This window comes from Chanodichthys erythropterus, unplaced genomic scaffold, assembly GCF_024489055.1.
Source record: "Chanodichthys erythropterus isolate Z2021 unplaced genomic scaffold, ASM2448905v1 ctg001590_np12, whole genome shotgun sequence".
NCBI lineage: Eukaryota > Metazoa > Chordata > Actinopteri > Cypriniformes > Xenocyprididae > Chanodichthys > Chanodichthys erythropterus.
The window spans coordinates 441,725-456,006 of NW_027125673.1; positions in this window are offsets into that span (position 1 = coordinate 441,725).

Genomic DNA, 14,282 nt, shown 5'->3' on the forward strand with positions numbered 1-14,282 from the left:
TTCATTCATTATTTTGGTGTGAAAAAGACAAGACTTGCACTAAGATTTTCTTACCTATCATGTAATTTCAAATATCTACAACAAAACATTTTGCGTGGCAAAATGTACTCAAGAGCTTATAATTCCTAAATTAAAACTCAGAACTTCACGAAATTAAGTGAGCACACGCAGCATATGCCTCTAAAGAAGCATGCCAATTTTTATGGAGATCGACCAATAGGTGGCGCTATAACTGTAAAAGCTTTAAAATCCATATATTTTCAATGGTAAATTGCCTGTTTTGGCTGAAAATGGTCAATACCTTCTATGATTTAGGTGTTTACATGCTTGCTAAATAAAACTTAAATATCTTTTAAACTTTAAAGTATCTTTTTATGCATATCTGCTTAAAGGTCTTAAATGCTTGAACCCCGGTAAATGCTGCTTGCAGCTTTAATTATTATTATTCTTTTTCTTCTGCCGTAAAACGCATCGTGCAGCCCAAACCGTAAGGCCTAGAGACTTGAAACTTTGTCAGATGATAGTACAAAAATCGAGGAGAGGTTGACAAAGTATGACCCAAATCGGCCAATAGGTGGCGCTACAGCGATCAAATGCGCAAAATGGCTCATAACTCCTAAACCGTTTGTCGTAGATTAAAAGAATTACATATTTGGAATCCTTGCGTCAAGGCGGTGACAAGCGTAGAAGATCAGATTTGCTCTCCGAGGTCCCGTTTTCCCGCCATTTTGAATTTTGTCCAAAACCTACTTTTCGAACTAGTCCTAGGTTTTTTGCCCGATCGGAACCAAACCAGTGCAGAAATGTTCTCTGGAGTGTGAATATCAATAATTATCAAAAAAAAGTTGAAATTTTGATTCACGGTCACGAAGGGGCGCCAAAACGTACGTTAAGGGCGGAGCCACTTTTACTAAAATGGCTATAACTCGAGAACGAAATAAGATATTTGCACCAAACTCGGTACACATGTGTATGGGCTCATTCTTTGGTCACGATAAAAAAATCTCGTCGATTGGGCATTAGGTGGCGCTATAACTTGAAAAAAACATAAACACGTCTGTAACTAAGCAACCGTTAGTCCAATCGACTTGAAATTTGGCATGCAGTGTCTTGGTCCAAGGGGGCATGATGGTCTATGAGGACATTGGCGTATCTCAAAAAACATGGCCGCCATCTGCCAATGAAGTTTGAGCACCTATTAGACCAGGTTAACGGAGGCCGATCGGAACGAAACTCAATGGGCATGTTCAACTCATGGTCCTAGAGGTCTGTAAGAATTTTGAAAGAAATCGGCCACAAGTTGGCGCTAACGAGTTTTACGCCTCGGTAATCACATGGTGTTTCATAAAATGCATATCATTTGATAGATCTCCTCATGCTGAACAACTTTGCCTCAAGAACCAATTCTGTCAATCAAATCGTTCATTAATTATTCGCAAATATGTGAAAAACCTACTTTTGCGAACTAGTCCTAGGTTTTTCACCCGATTGGAATGAAACCAGTGTAGGACAATTCTATGGACTCTCTAGATCAATAATTATCAAAAAAAAGTTGAACTTTGTCCTTTGGGTTGCTATAACTGGTCATTTAGAAAATGGGTGTGGCAAAATGTACTCAAAAGCCTATAAATCCTAAACGAAAACTCGGAACTTCACGAAAATAAGTGAGCATATGCCAAATATTATTCTAAATAAGCATGACAAATTTTGTGAAGATTGGGCAACAGGTATAGAAGTTATAACAGTTATAATGATGAAAAATGACAATATTCCTATGTTTATAAACGAAATCTCAACCAATCCAGCCAGCACTGAGCTCATTCGAACAGTCTAGATGACGTCTGTCCACACTATGAATTTCAGGCATTTTCATTGAATTTTCGCCGAGATATTAGCCAAAAACCAGCGGGCGCGATTTAAAATGGCGGCCGCCAATGACGTCACATCCCGGTACATTTTTGCTTCTAACTCAGGAACCGAAAGTCCCCGCGAGCTCAAACTCGGATGGCAAGGTCCCCTCCCGGCCCTTGAGCGGCCACATCCGTCGCGGGCCTCGGGGACGCCCCCCCGCGGATCGCTAGTTCGCGGCACCCCCGAATTTAAACGGCCGTAACTCCCGAGCCCTACCTCCTAGGACCTTGGGGAAGGGCACGTTGGAAAGGCCCTTTCCCCAACTAGATTCGATTCAAGTTTGGTGCGATTTGGTCTAGGCGTTCTTGAGATATAAGCACAAAAAGATACGCATTAGACCAGGCGTAACTCCCGACCCCCAACACTCACTGTCCCGGCGATGGTCTCGTTCCACAGGGCCCGTTGAGCTCTATCTACCCTCTGAGTTTCAGAATTTTTCGATGTCCTGTTCCTGAGATATAAGCGATAAACCAAATTCCTATTCATCATTCATTCATTCATTATTTTGGTGTGAAAAAGACAAGACTTGCACTAAGATTTTCTTACCTATCATGTAATTTCAAATATCTACAACAAAACATTTTGCGTGGCAAAATGTACTCAAGAGCTTATAATTCCTAAATTAAAACTCAGAACTTCACGAAATTAAGTGAGCACACACAGCATATGCCTCTAAAGAAGCATGCCAATTTTTATGGAGATCGACCAATAGGTGGCGCTATAACTGTAAAAGCTTTAAAATCCATATATTTTCAATGGTAAATTGCCTGTTTTGGCTGAAAATGGTCAATTCCTTCTATGATTTAGGTGTTTACATGCTTGCTAAATAAAACTTAAATATCTTTTAAACTTTAAAGTATCTTTTTATGCATATCTGCTTAAAGGTCTTAAATGCTTGAACCCCGGTAAATGCTGCTTGCAGCTTTAATTAAGTTGGCTTGAAAAAGCCAACTTACTGATCTACTACTTAAGCTTATTAAGTTGGCTTGAAAAAGCCAACTTACTGATCTACTACTTAAGCTTATTAAGTTGGCTTGAAAAAGCCAACTTACTGATCTACTACTTAAGCTTATTATTAAGTTGGCTTGAAAAAGCCAACTTACTGATCTACTACTTAAGCTTATTATTAAGTTGGCTTGAAAAAGCCAACTTACTGATCTACGTCTTAAGCTTATTATTATTCTTCTTAGACTAAATTTCTAAATGCATCTCCTCCTAGACTGTTCAAGCTACAACCACCAAACTCGGACTAGACCTTCAGACTGTTCTGACTTAGTGTGCTATATCTTTTCAGACTGATCCGACTTACGGTTTTCCTAAAAATGCTGATTAAACCTGGAAAAAACTCCCATTGACTTTCATTGAACTGCCTTGGCTGATCTGAACATTCCGTCCAACTGTCAAAATTCAAATTCAAACACACAGACTCAATTAAACTGCCATTCCTATTTCCAAGCCATTTAAACTCATTCAAACTCATTCAAACTCATTCTATCTATCTATCTATCTATCTATCTATCTATCTAAATCTAACTCTATCAAACTAAATCTATCTATCTATCTATCTATCTATCTATCTATCTAAATCTAACTCTATCAAACTAAATCTATCTATGTAAATCTAACTCTATCAAACTAAATCTATCTATCTATCTAAATCTAAATCTATCAAACTAAATCTATCTATCTATCTATCTATCTATCTATCTATCTATCTATCTATTTCTCTTTCTAATCTATCTATCTATCTATCTATCTATCTATCTATCTATCTAATCTATCTATCTATCTATCTATCTATCTATCTATCTATCTATCATCTATCTATTTCTCTTTCTAATCTATCTATCTATCTATCTATCTATCTATCTATCTATCAAACTAAATCTATCTATCTATCTATCTATCTATCTATCTATCTATCTATCTATCTATCTATCTATTTCTCTTTTTAATCTATCTATCTCTATCTATCTATCAAACTAAATCTATCTATCTATCTATCTATCTATCTATCTATCTATATATCTATCTATCTATCTATCTATCTATCTATCCCTTCTCATCTATCTATCAATCTATCTTTCTTCTCATCTATCACTCATCTATCAATCTATCTATCTATCTATCTTCTCATCTATCACTTCTCATCTATCTCTCTTCTCATCTATCACTTCTCATCTATCTCTCTATCTATCTCTCTATCTATCTATCTATCTATGATCAACTCTCATAGCAACCACCCAAACCAACCTAGCAACCACCCAGAACACCATGGCAACTGCATAGCAACCACACAAATCACCCTGGCATCATCCTAGCAACCAGCCTGGATACAATAGCAACCACATAGCAACACCATGGCAACCACCCCGAGTACCCTAGCAACCGCATAGCAACACCCTAGCAACCGCCCCGAGTACCCTAGCAACCGCATAGCAACACCCTAGCAACCACCCCGAGTACCCTAGCAACAGCATAGCAACACCTTAGCAACCACCCCGAGTACCCTAGCAACACCTTAGCAACCACCCCGAGTACCCTAGCAACACCCTAACAACCACCCCAAGTACCCTAGCAACCGCATAGCAACACCCTAGCAACCACCCGAGTACCCTAGCAACCGCATAGCAACACCTTAGCAACCACCCCGAGTACTATAGCAACCGCATAGCAACACCCTAGCAACCACCCCGAGTACCCTAGCAACCGCATAGCAACACCCTAGCAACCACCCCGAGTACCCTAGCAACAGCATAGCAACACCTTAGCAACCACCCCGAGTACCCTAGCAACACCTTAGCAACCACCCCGAGTACCCTAGCAACACCCTAACAACCACCCCAAGTACCCTAGCAACCGCATAGCAACACCCTAGCAACCACCCGAGTACCCTAGCAACCGCATAGCAACACCTTAGCAACCACCCCGAGTACTATAGCAACCGCATAGCAACACCCTAGCAACCACCCCGAGTACCCTAGCAACCGCATAGCAACACCTTAGCAACCACCCCGAGTACCCTAGCAACACCTTAGCAACCACCCCGAGTACTATAGCAACCGCATAGCAACACCCTAGCAACCACCCCGAGTACCCTAGCAACCGCATAGCAACACCCTAGCAACCACCCCGAGTACCCTAGCAACAGCATAGCAACACCTTAGCAACCACCCCGAGTACCCTAGCAACACCTTAGCAACCACCCCGAGTACCCTAGCAACACCCTAACAACCACCCCAAGTACCCTAGCAACCGCATAGCAACACCCTAGCAACCACCCGAGTACCCTAGCAACCGCATAGCAACACCTTAGCAACCACCCCGAGTACTATAGCAACCGCATAGCAACACCCTAGCAACCACCCCGAGTACCCTAGCAACCGCATAGCAACACCTTAGCAACCACCCCGAGTACCCTAGCAACACCTTAGCAACCACCCCGAGTACCCTAGCAACCGCATAGCAACACCCTAGCAACCACCCGAGTACCATAGCAACCGCATAGCAACACCTTAGCAACCACCCCGAGTACCATAGCAACCGCATAGCAACACCTTAGCAACCACCCCGAGTACCCTAGCAACTGCATAGCAACACCCTAGCAACCGCATAGCAACACCTTAGCAACCACCCCGAGTACCCTAGCAACTGCATAGCAACACCTTAGCAACCACCCCGAGTACCCTAGCAACTGCATAGCAACACCATAGCAACCAAACAGAGTGCCCTAGCAACCAATTTGCAAAATCTATATCTCTGCATCAGAACATCTTCCAGACATGGGGGTTGGTTTATATTGTCAAGCAGCCTTTGGAGTATCATCACTGGTAGCTGCCAAGCCACTCCCTAGCAACCAAACAGAGTACCCTAGCAACCGTTTTGCAAAATCTATATCTCTGCATCAGTACATCGTAGAGACATGGCGGTTGGCTCTTTTGACTCATGCTAGCAATCTGGACTTCAACATGCTAGCAGTGAATAGCTACATGCTAATAGTGATTAGCTAAGTGCTAAAGTGGGCTAAGAACATGCTAATAACTCTATAAAAACTCCATAGTATCCATCTGTGACAATTACCAATCTATCTATCTATCTAATAAAACTTAAACTTTCAAACTTCAAACTTTTAAAACTTCTTCAAACTTTCTGGCTATGCTTTTTCAAGCCAACTTAAAGTTTGTCCTCAAACTTTTTTATCTAGTTAAGTTGGCTTGAAAAAGCCAACTTACTGATATTGTACTTAAGCTTATTATTATTATTCTTCTTAGACTAAATTTCTAAATGCATCTCCTCCTAGACTGTTCAAGCTACAACCACCAAACTCGGACTAGACCTTCAGACTGTTCTGACTTAGTGTGCTATATCTTTTCAGACTGATCCGACTTACGGTTTTCCTAAAAATGCTGATTAAACCTGGAAAAAACCCATTGACTTTCATTGACGGAATGTTCAAATGAGCCAAGACTATTCAAACTCCAACTGTCAAAATTCAAATTTTGACAGTTGGAGAGGCTTATCAGACTCCATTAGCTGCCATTCTATGTACTATTTCCAAGCCATTTAAACTCATTCAAACTCATTCAAACTCATTCTATCTATCTATCTATCTATCTAAATCTAACTCTATCAAACTAAATCTATCTATCTATCTATCTATCTATCTATCTATCTATCTATCTATCTAAATCTAACTCTATCAAACTAAATCTATCTATCTAAATCTAACTCTATCAAACTAAATCTATCTATCTATCTATCTATCTATCTATCTATCTATCTATCATCTATCTATCTATCAAACTAAATCTATCTATCTATGTAAATCTAACTCTATCAAACTAAATCTATCTATCTATCTATCAAACTAAATCTATCTATCTATCTAAATCTAAATCTATCAAACTAAATCTATCTATCTATCTATCTATCTATCTATCTATCTATCTATCTATCTATTTCTCTTTCTAATCTATCTATTTATCTATTTCTCTTTCTAATCTATCTATCTATCTATCTATCTATCTATCTATCTATCTATCTATCTATCTATCTATCTATTTCTCTTTCTAATCTATCCATCTATCCATCTATCTATCTATCTATCTATCTATCTATCTATCTATCTATCTATCTATCTATCTATCTATCTATCTATCAAACTAAATCTATCTATCTATCTATCTATTTCTCTTTTTAATCTATCTATCTCTATCTATCTATCAAACTAAATCTATCTATCTATCTATCTATCTATCTATCTATCTTTCTTCTCATCTATCACTTTTCATCTATCTCTCTTCTCATCTATCTCTCTTCTCATCTATCACTTCTCATCTATCTCTCTTCTCATCTATCACTTCTCATCTATCTCTCTATATATCTATCTATATATCTATCTATTTCTCTTTCTAATCTATCTATCTATCTATCTATCAAACTAAATCTATCTATCTATCTATCTATCTATCTATCTATCTATCTATCTATCTATTTCTCTTTCTAATCTATCTATCTATCTATCTATCTATCTATCCCTTCTCATATATCTATCAATCTATCTTTCTTCTCATCTATCACTTCTCATCTATCAATCTATCTATCTATCTATCTTCTCATCTATCACTTCTCATCTATCTCTCTTCTCATCTATCACTTCTCATCTATCTCTCTTCTCATCTATCACTTCTCATCTATCTCTCTATCTATCTATCTATCTATCTATCTATCTATCTATCTATCTGTGATCACCTGTCATAGCAACCACCCAAACCAACCTAGCAACCACCCAGAACACCATGGCAACTGCATAGCAACCACACAAATCACCCTGGCATCATCCTAGCAACCAGCCTGGATACAATAGCAACCACATAGCAACACCATGGCAACCACCCCGAGTACCCTAGCAACCGCATAGCAACACCCTAGCAACCGCCCCGAGTACCCTAGCAACCGCATAGCAACACCCTAGCAACCACCCCGAGTACCCTAGCAACAGCATAGCAACACCTTAGCGACCACCCCGAGTACCCTAACAACCACCCAGAGTACCCTAGCAACCGCATAGCAACACCCTAGCAACCACCCGAGTACCCTAGCAACCGCATAGCAACACCTTAGCAACCACCCCGAGTACCATAGCAACCGCATAGCAACACCCTAGCAACCACCCCGAGTACCCTAGCAACCGCATAGCAACACCTTAGCAACCACCCCGAGTACCCTAGCAACACCTTAGCAACCACCCCGAGTACCCTAGCAACCGCATAGCAACACCCTAACAACCACCCGAGTACCATAGCAACCGCATAGCAACACCTTAGCAACCACCCCGAGTACCATAGCAACCGCATAGCAACACCTTAGCAACCACCCCGAGTACCCTAGCAACCGCATAGCAACACCCTAGCAACCGCATAGCAACACCTTAGCAACCACCCCGAGTACCCTAGCAACTGCATAGCAACACCATAGCAACCAAACAGAGTGCCCTAGCAACCAATTTGCAAAATCTATATCTCTGCATCAGAACGTCGTACAGACATGGGGGTTGGTTTATATTGTCAAGCAGCCTTTGGAGTATCATCACTGGTAGCTGCCAAGTCACTCCCTAGCAACCAAACAGTACCCTAGTAACCATTTTGCAAAATCTGTATCTCTGCATCAGAACATCTTCCAGACATGGGGGTTGGTTTATATTGTCAAGCAGCCTTTGGAGTATCATCACTGGTAGCTGCCAAGCCACTCCCTAGCAACCAAACAGAGTACCCTAGCAACCGTTTTGCAAAATCTATATCTCTGCATCAGTACATCGTAGAGACATGGCGGTTGGCTCTTTTGACTCATGCTAGCAATCTGGACTTCAACATGCTAGCAGTGAATAGCTACATGCTAATAGTGATTAGCTAAGTGCTAAAGTGGGCTAAGAACATGCTAATAACTCTATAAAAACTCCATAGTATCCATCTGTGACAATTACCAATCTATCTATCTATCTAATAAAACTTAAACTTTCAAACTTCAAACTTTTAAAACTTCTTCAAACTTTCTGGCTATGCTTTTTCAAGCCAACTTAAAGTTTGTCCTCAAACTTTTTTATCTAGTTAAGTTGGCTTGAAAAAGCCAACTTACTGATCTACTACTTAAGCTTATTATTATTATTATTCTTCTTAGACTAAATTTCTAAATGCATCTCCTCCTAGACTGTTCAAGCTACAACCACCAAACTCGGACTAGACCTTCAGACTATTCTGACTTAGTGTGCTATATCTTTTCAGACTGATCAGACTTACGGTTTTCCTAAAAAAGCTGATCAAAACTTGGAAAAATCCCATTGACTTTCATTGACGGAATGTTCAAATGAGCCAAGACTATTCAAACTCCAACTGTCAAAATTCAAATTTTGACAGTTGGAGAGGCCCATCAGACTCAATTAGCTGCCATTCTATGTACTATTTCTAATCCATTGAGACTCATTCAAACTCATTCAAACTCATTCTATCTATCTATCTATCTATCTAAATCTAACTCTATCTATCTATCTATCTATCTATCTATCTATCTATCTATCTATCTATCTATCTATCTATCTATCTATCAAACTAAATCTATCTATCTATCTATCTATCTATCTATTTCTAATCTATCTATCTATCTATCTATCTATCTATCTATCTATCTATCTATCTATCTATCTATCTATCTATCTATCTATCTATCTATCTATCTATCTATCTATCTATCTATCTATCTATTTCTCTTTCTAATCTGTCTATCTATCTATCTATTTCTCTTTCTAATCTATCTATCTATCTATCTATCTATCTATCTATCTATCTATCTATCTATCTATCTATCAATCTAAATCTATCTATCTATCTATTTCTATTTTTAATATATATATCTCTATCTATATATAAAACTAAATCTATCTATCTATCTATCTATCTATCTATCTATCTATCTATCTTTCTTCTCATCTATCACTATCATCTATCTATCTATCTCTTCTCATCTATCACTCTCTATCTCATCTATCACTTCTCATCTATCTCTCTTCTCATCTATCACTTCTCATCTATCTCTCTATCTATCTATCTATCTATCTATCTATCTATCTATTTCTCTTTCTAATCTCTCTATCTATCTATCTATCTATCTATCTATCTATCTATCTATCTATCTATCTATCTATCTATTTCTCTTTCTAATCTATCTATCTATCTATCTATCTATCTATCTATCTATCTATCTATCTATCTATCTATCTTTCTTTCTATCTCTTTCTAATCTATCTATCTATCTATCTATCTATCTATCTATCTTCTCATCTATCACTTCTCATCTATCTCTCTTCTCATCTATCACTTCTCATCTATCTCTCTTCTCATCTATCACTTCTCATCTATCTCTCTATCTCTCTATCTATCTATCTATCTATCTATCTATCTATCTATCTATCTATCTATCTATCTATGATCAACTCTCATAGCAACCACCCAAACCAACCTAGCAACCACCCAGAACACCATGGCAACTGCATAGCAACCACACAAATCACCCTGGCATCATCCTAGCAACCAGCCTGGATACAATAGCAACCACATAGCAACACCATGGCAACCACCCCGAGTACCCTAGCAACCGCATAGCAACACCCTAGCAACCACCCCGAGTACCCTAGCAACCGCATAGCAACACCCTAGCAACCACCCCGAGTACCCTAGCAACCGCATAGCAACACCCTAGCAACCACCCCGAGTACCCTAGCAACCGCATAGCAACACCCTAGCAACCACCCCGAGTACCCTAGCAACCGCATAGCAACACCTTAGCAACCACCCCGAGTACCCTAGCAACCGCATAGCAACACCTTAGCAACCACCCCGAGTACCCTAGCAACCGCATAGCAACACCTTAGCAACCACCCCGAGTACCCTAGCAACCATTTAGCAACATCTAGTATCTCTGCATCAGAACATAGTACAGACATAGCAACCACCCGAGTACCATAGCAACCGCATAGCAACACCTTAGCAACCACCCCGAGTACCCTAGCAACCGTTTTGCAAAATCTATATCTCTGCATCAGAACATCGTCCAGACATGGGGGTTGGTTTATATTGTCAAGCAGCCTTTGGAGTATCATCATTGGTAGCTGCATAGCAACACCATAGCAACCAAACAGAGTGCCCTAGCAACCAATTTGCAAAATCTATATCTCTGCATCAGAACATCGTACAGACATGGGGGTTGGTTTATATTGTCAAGCAGCCTTTGGAGTATCATCACTGGTAGCTGCCAAGTCACTCCCTAGCAACCAAACAGAGAACCCTAGTAACCATTTTGCAAAATCTGTATCTCTGCATCAGAACATCTTCCAGACATGGGGGTTGGTTTATATTGTCAAGCAGCCTTTGGAGTATCATCACTGGTAGCTGCCAAGCCACTCCCTAGCAACCAAACAGAGTACCCTAGCAACCGTTTTGCAAAATCTATATCTCTGCATCAGTACATCGTAGAGACATGGCGGTTGGCTCTTTTGACTCATGCTAGCAATCTGGACTTCCAACATGCTAGCAGTGAATAGCTACATGCTAATAGTGATTAGCTAAGTGCTAAAGTGGGCTAAGAACATGCTAATAACTCTATAAAAACTCCATAGTATCCATCTGTGACAATTACCAATCTATCTATCTATCTATCTAATAAAACTTAAACTTTCAAACTTCAAACTTTTAAAACTTCTCAAACTTTCTGGCTATGCTTTTTCAAGCCAACTTAAAGATTGTCCTCAAACTTTTTTATCTAGTTATTAAGTTGGCTTGAAAAAGCCAACTTACTGATATTGTACTTAAGCTTATTATTATTCTTCTTAGACTAAATTTCTAAATGCATCTCCTCCTAGAATGTTCAAGCTACAACCACCAAACTCGGACTAGACCTTCAGACTGTTCTGACTTAGTGTGCTATATCTTTTCAGACTGATCAGACTTACGGTTTTCCTAAAAAAGCTGATCAAAACTTGGAAAAATCCCATTGACTTTCATTGACGGAATGTTCAAATGAGCCAAGACTATTCAAACTCCAACTGTCAAAATTCAAATTTTGACAGTTGGAGAGGCCCATCAGACTCTATTAAGGTGCCATTCTATGTACTATTTCTAATCCATTGAGACTCATTCAAATTTCCATTCTATGTAATATGTCTTTATCTATCTATCTATCTATCTATCTATCTATCTATCTATCTATCTATCTATCTATCTATCTATCTATCTATCTATCTATCTATCTATCTATCTATCTATCCATTTCTCTATCTATCTATCTATCTATCTATCTATCTATCTATCTATCTATCTATCTATCTATCTATCTATCTATCTATCTATCTATCTATCTATCTATCTATCTATCTATCTATCTATCTATCTATCTATCTATCTATCTATCTATCTATTTCTCTTTCTAATCTGTCTATCTATCTATCTATTTCTCTTTCTAATCTATCTATCTATCTATCTATCTATCTATCTATCTATCTATCTATCTATCTATCTATCTATCTATCTATCTATCTATCTATCTATCTATCTATCTATCACTACAAATCTATCTATCAATCTATCTATCTATCTATCAAACTATCTATCTATCTATCTATCTATCTATCTATCTATCTATCTATCTATCTATCTATCTATCTATCCCTTCTCATCTATCTATCAATCTATCTTTCTTCTCATCTATCACTTTTCATCTATCTATCTATCACTTCTCATCTATCTCTCTTCTCATCTATCACTTCTCATCTATCTCTCTTCTCATCTATCACTTCTCATCTATCTATCTATCTATCTATCTATCTATCTATCTATCTATCTATTTCTCTTTCTAATCTATCTATCTATCTATCTATCTATCTATCTATCTATCTATCTATCAAACTAAATCTATCTATCTATCTATCTATCTATCTATCTATCTATCTATCTATTTCTCTTTCTAATCTATCTATCTATCTATCTATCTATCTATCTATCTATCTATCTATCCCTTCTCATCTATCTTTCTTCTCATCTATCACTTCTCATCTATCTCTCTTCTCATCTATCACTTCTCATCTATCTCTCTTCTCATCTATCACTTCTCATCTATCTCTCTATCTATCTATCTATCTACTATCAACTCTCATAGCAACCACCCAAACCAACCTAGCAACCACCCAGAACACCATGGCAACTGCATAGCAACCACACAAATCACCCTGGCATCATCCTAGCAACCAGCCTGGATACAATAGCAACCACATAGCAACACCATGGCAACCACCCCGAGTACCCTAGCAACCGCATAGCAACACCCTAGCAACCACCCCGAGTACCCTAGCAACCGCATAGCAACACCCTAGCAACCACCCCGAGTACCCTAGCAACAGCATAGCAACACCTTAGCAACCACCCCGAGTACCCTAGCAACACCTTAGCAACCACCCCGAGTACCCTAGCAACACCCTAACAACCACCCCGAGTACCCTAACAACCGCATAGCAACACCCTAGCAACCACCCGAGTACCCTAGCAACCACCCCGAGTACCCTAGCAACCGCATAGCAACACCTTAGCAACCACCCCGAGTACCCTAGCAACACCTTAGCAACCACCCCGAGTACCCTAGCAACCGCATAGCAACACACTCGCAACCACCCGAGTACCATAGCAACCGCATAGCAACACCTTAGCAACCACCCCGAGTACCATAGCAACCGCATAGCAAAATCTGTATCTCTGCATCAGAACATCGTCCAGACATGGGGGTTGGTTTATATTGTCAAGCAGCCTTTGGAGTATCATCATTAGCAACTGCATAGCAACACCATAGCAACCAAACAGAGTGCCCTAGCAACCAATTTGCAAAATCTATATCTCTGCATCAGAACATCGTACAGACATGGGGATTGGTTTATATTGTCAAGCAGCCTTTGGAGTATCATCACTGGTAGCTGCCAAGTCACTCCCTAGCAACCAAACAGTACCCTAGTAACCATTTTGCAAAATCTGTATCTCTGCATCAGAACATCTTCCAGACATGGGGGTTGGTTTATATTGTCAAGCAGCCTTTGGAGTATCATCACTGGTAGCTGCCAAGCCACTCCCTAGCAACCAAACAGAGTACCCTAGCAACCGTTTTGCAAAATCTATATCTCTGCATCAGTACATCGTAGAGACATGGCGGTTGGCTCTTTTGACTCATGCTAGCAATCTGGACTTCCAACATGCTAGCAGTGAATAGCTACATGCTAATAGTGATTAGCTAAGTGCTAAAGTGGGCTAAGAACATGCTAATAACTCTATAAAAACTCCATA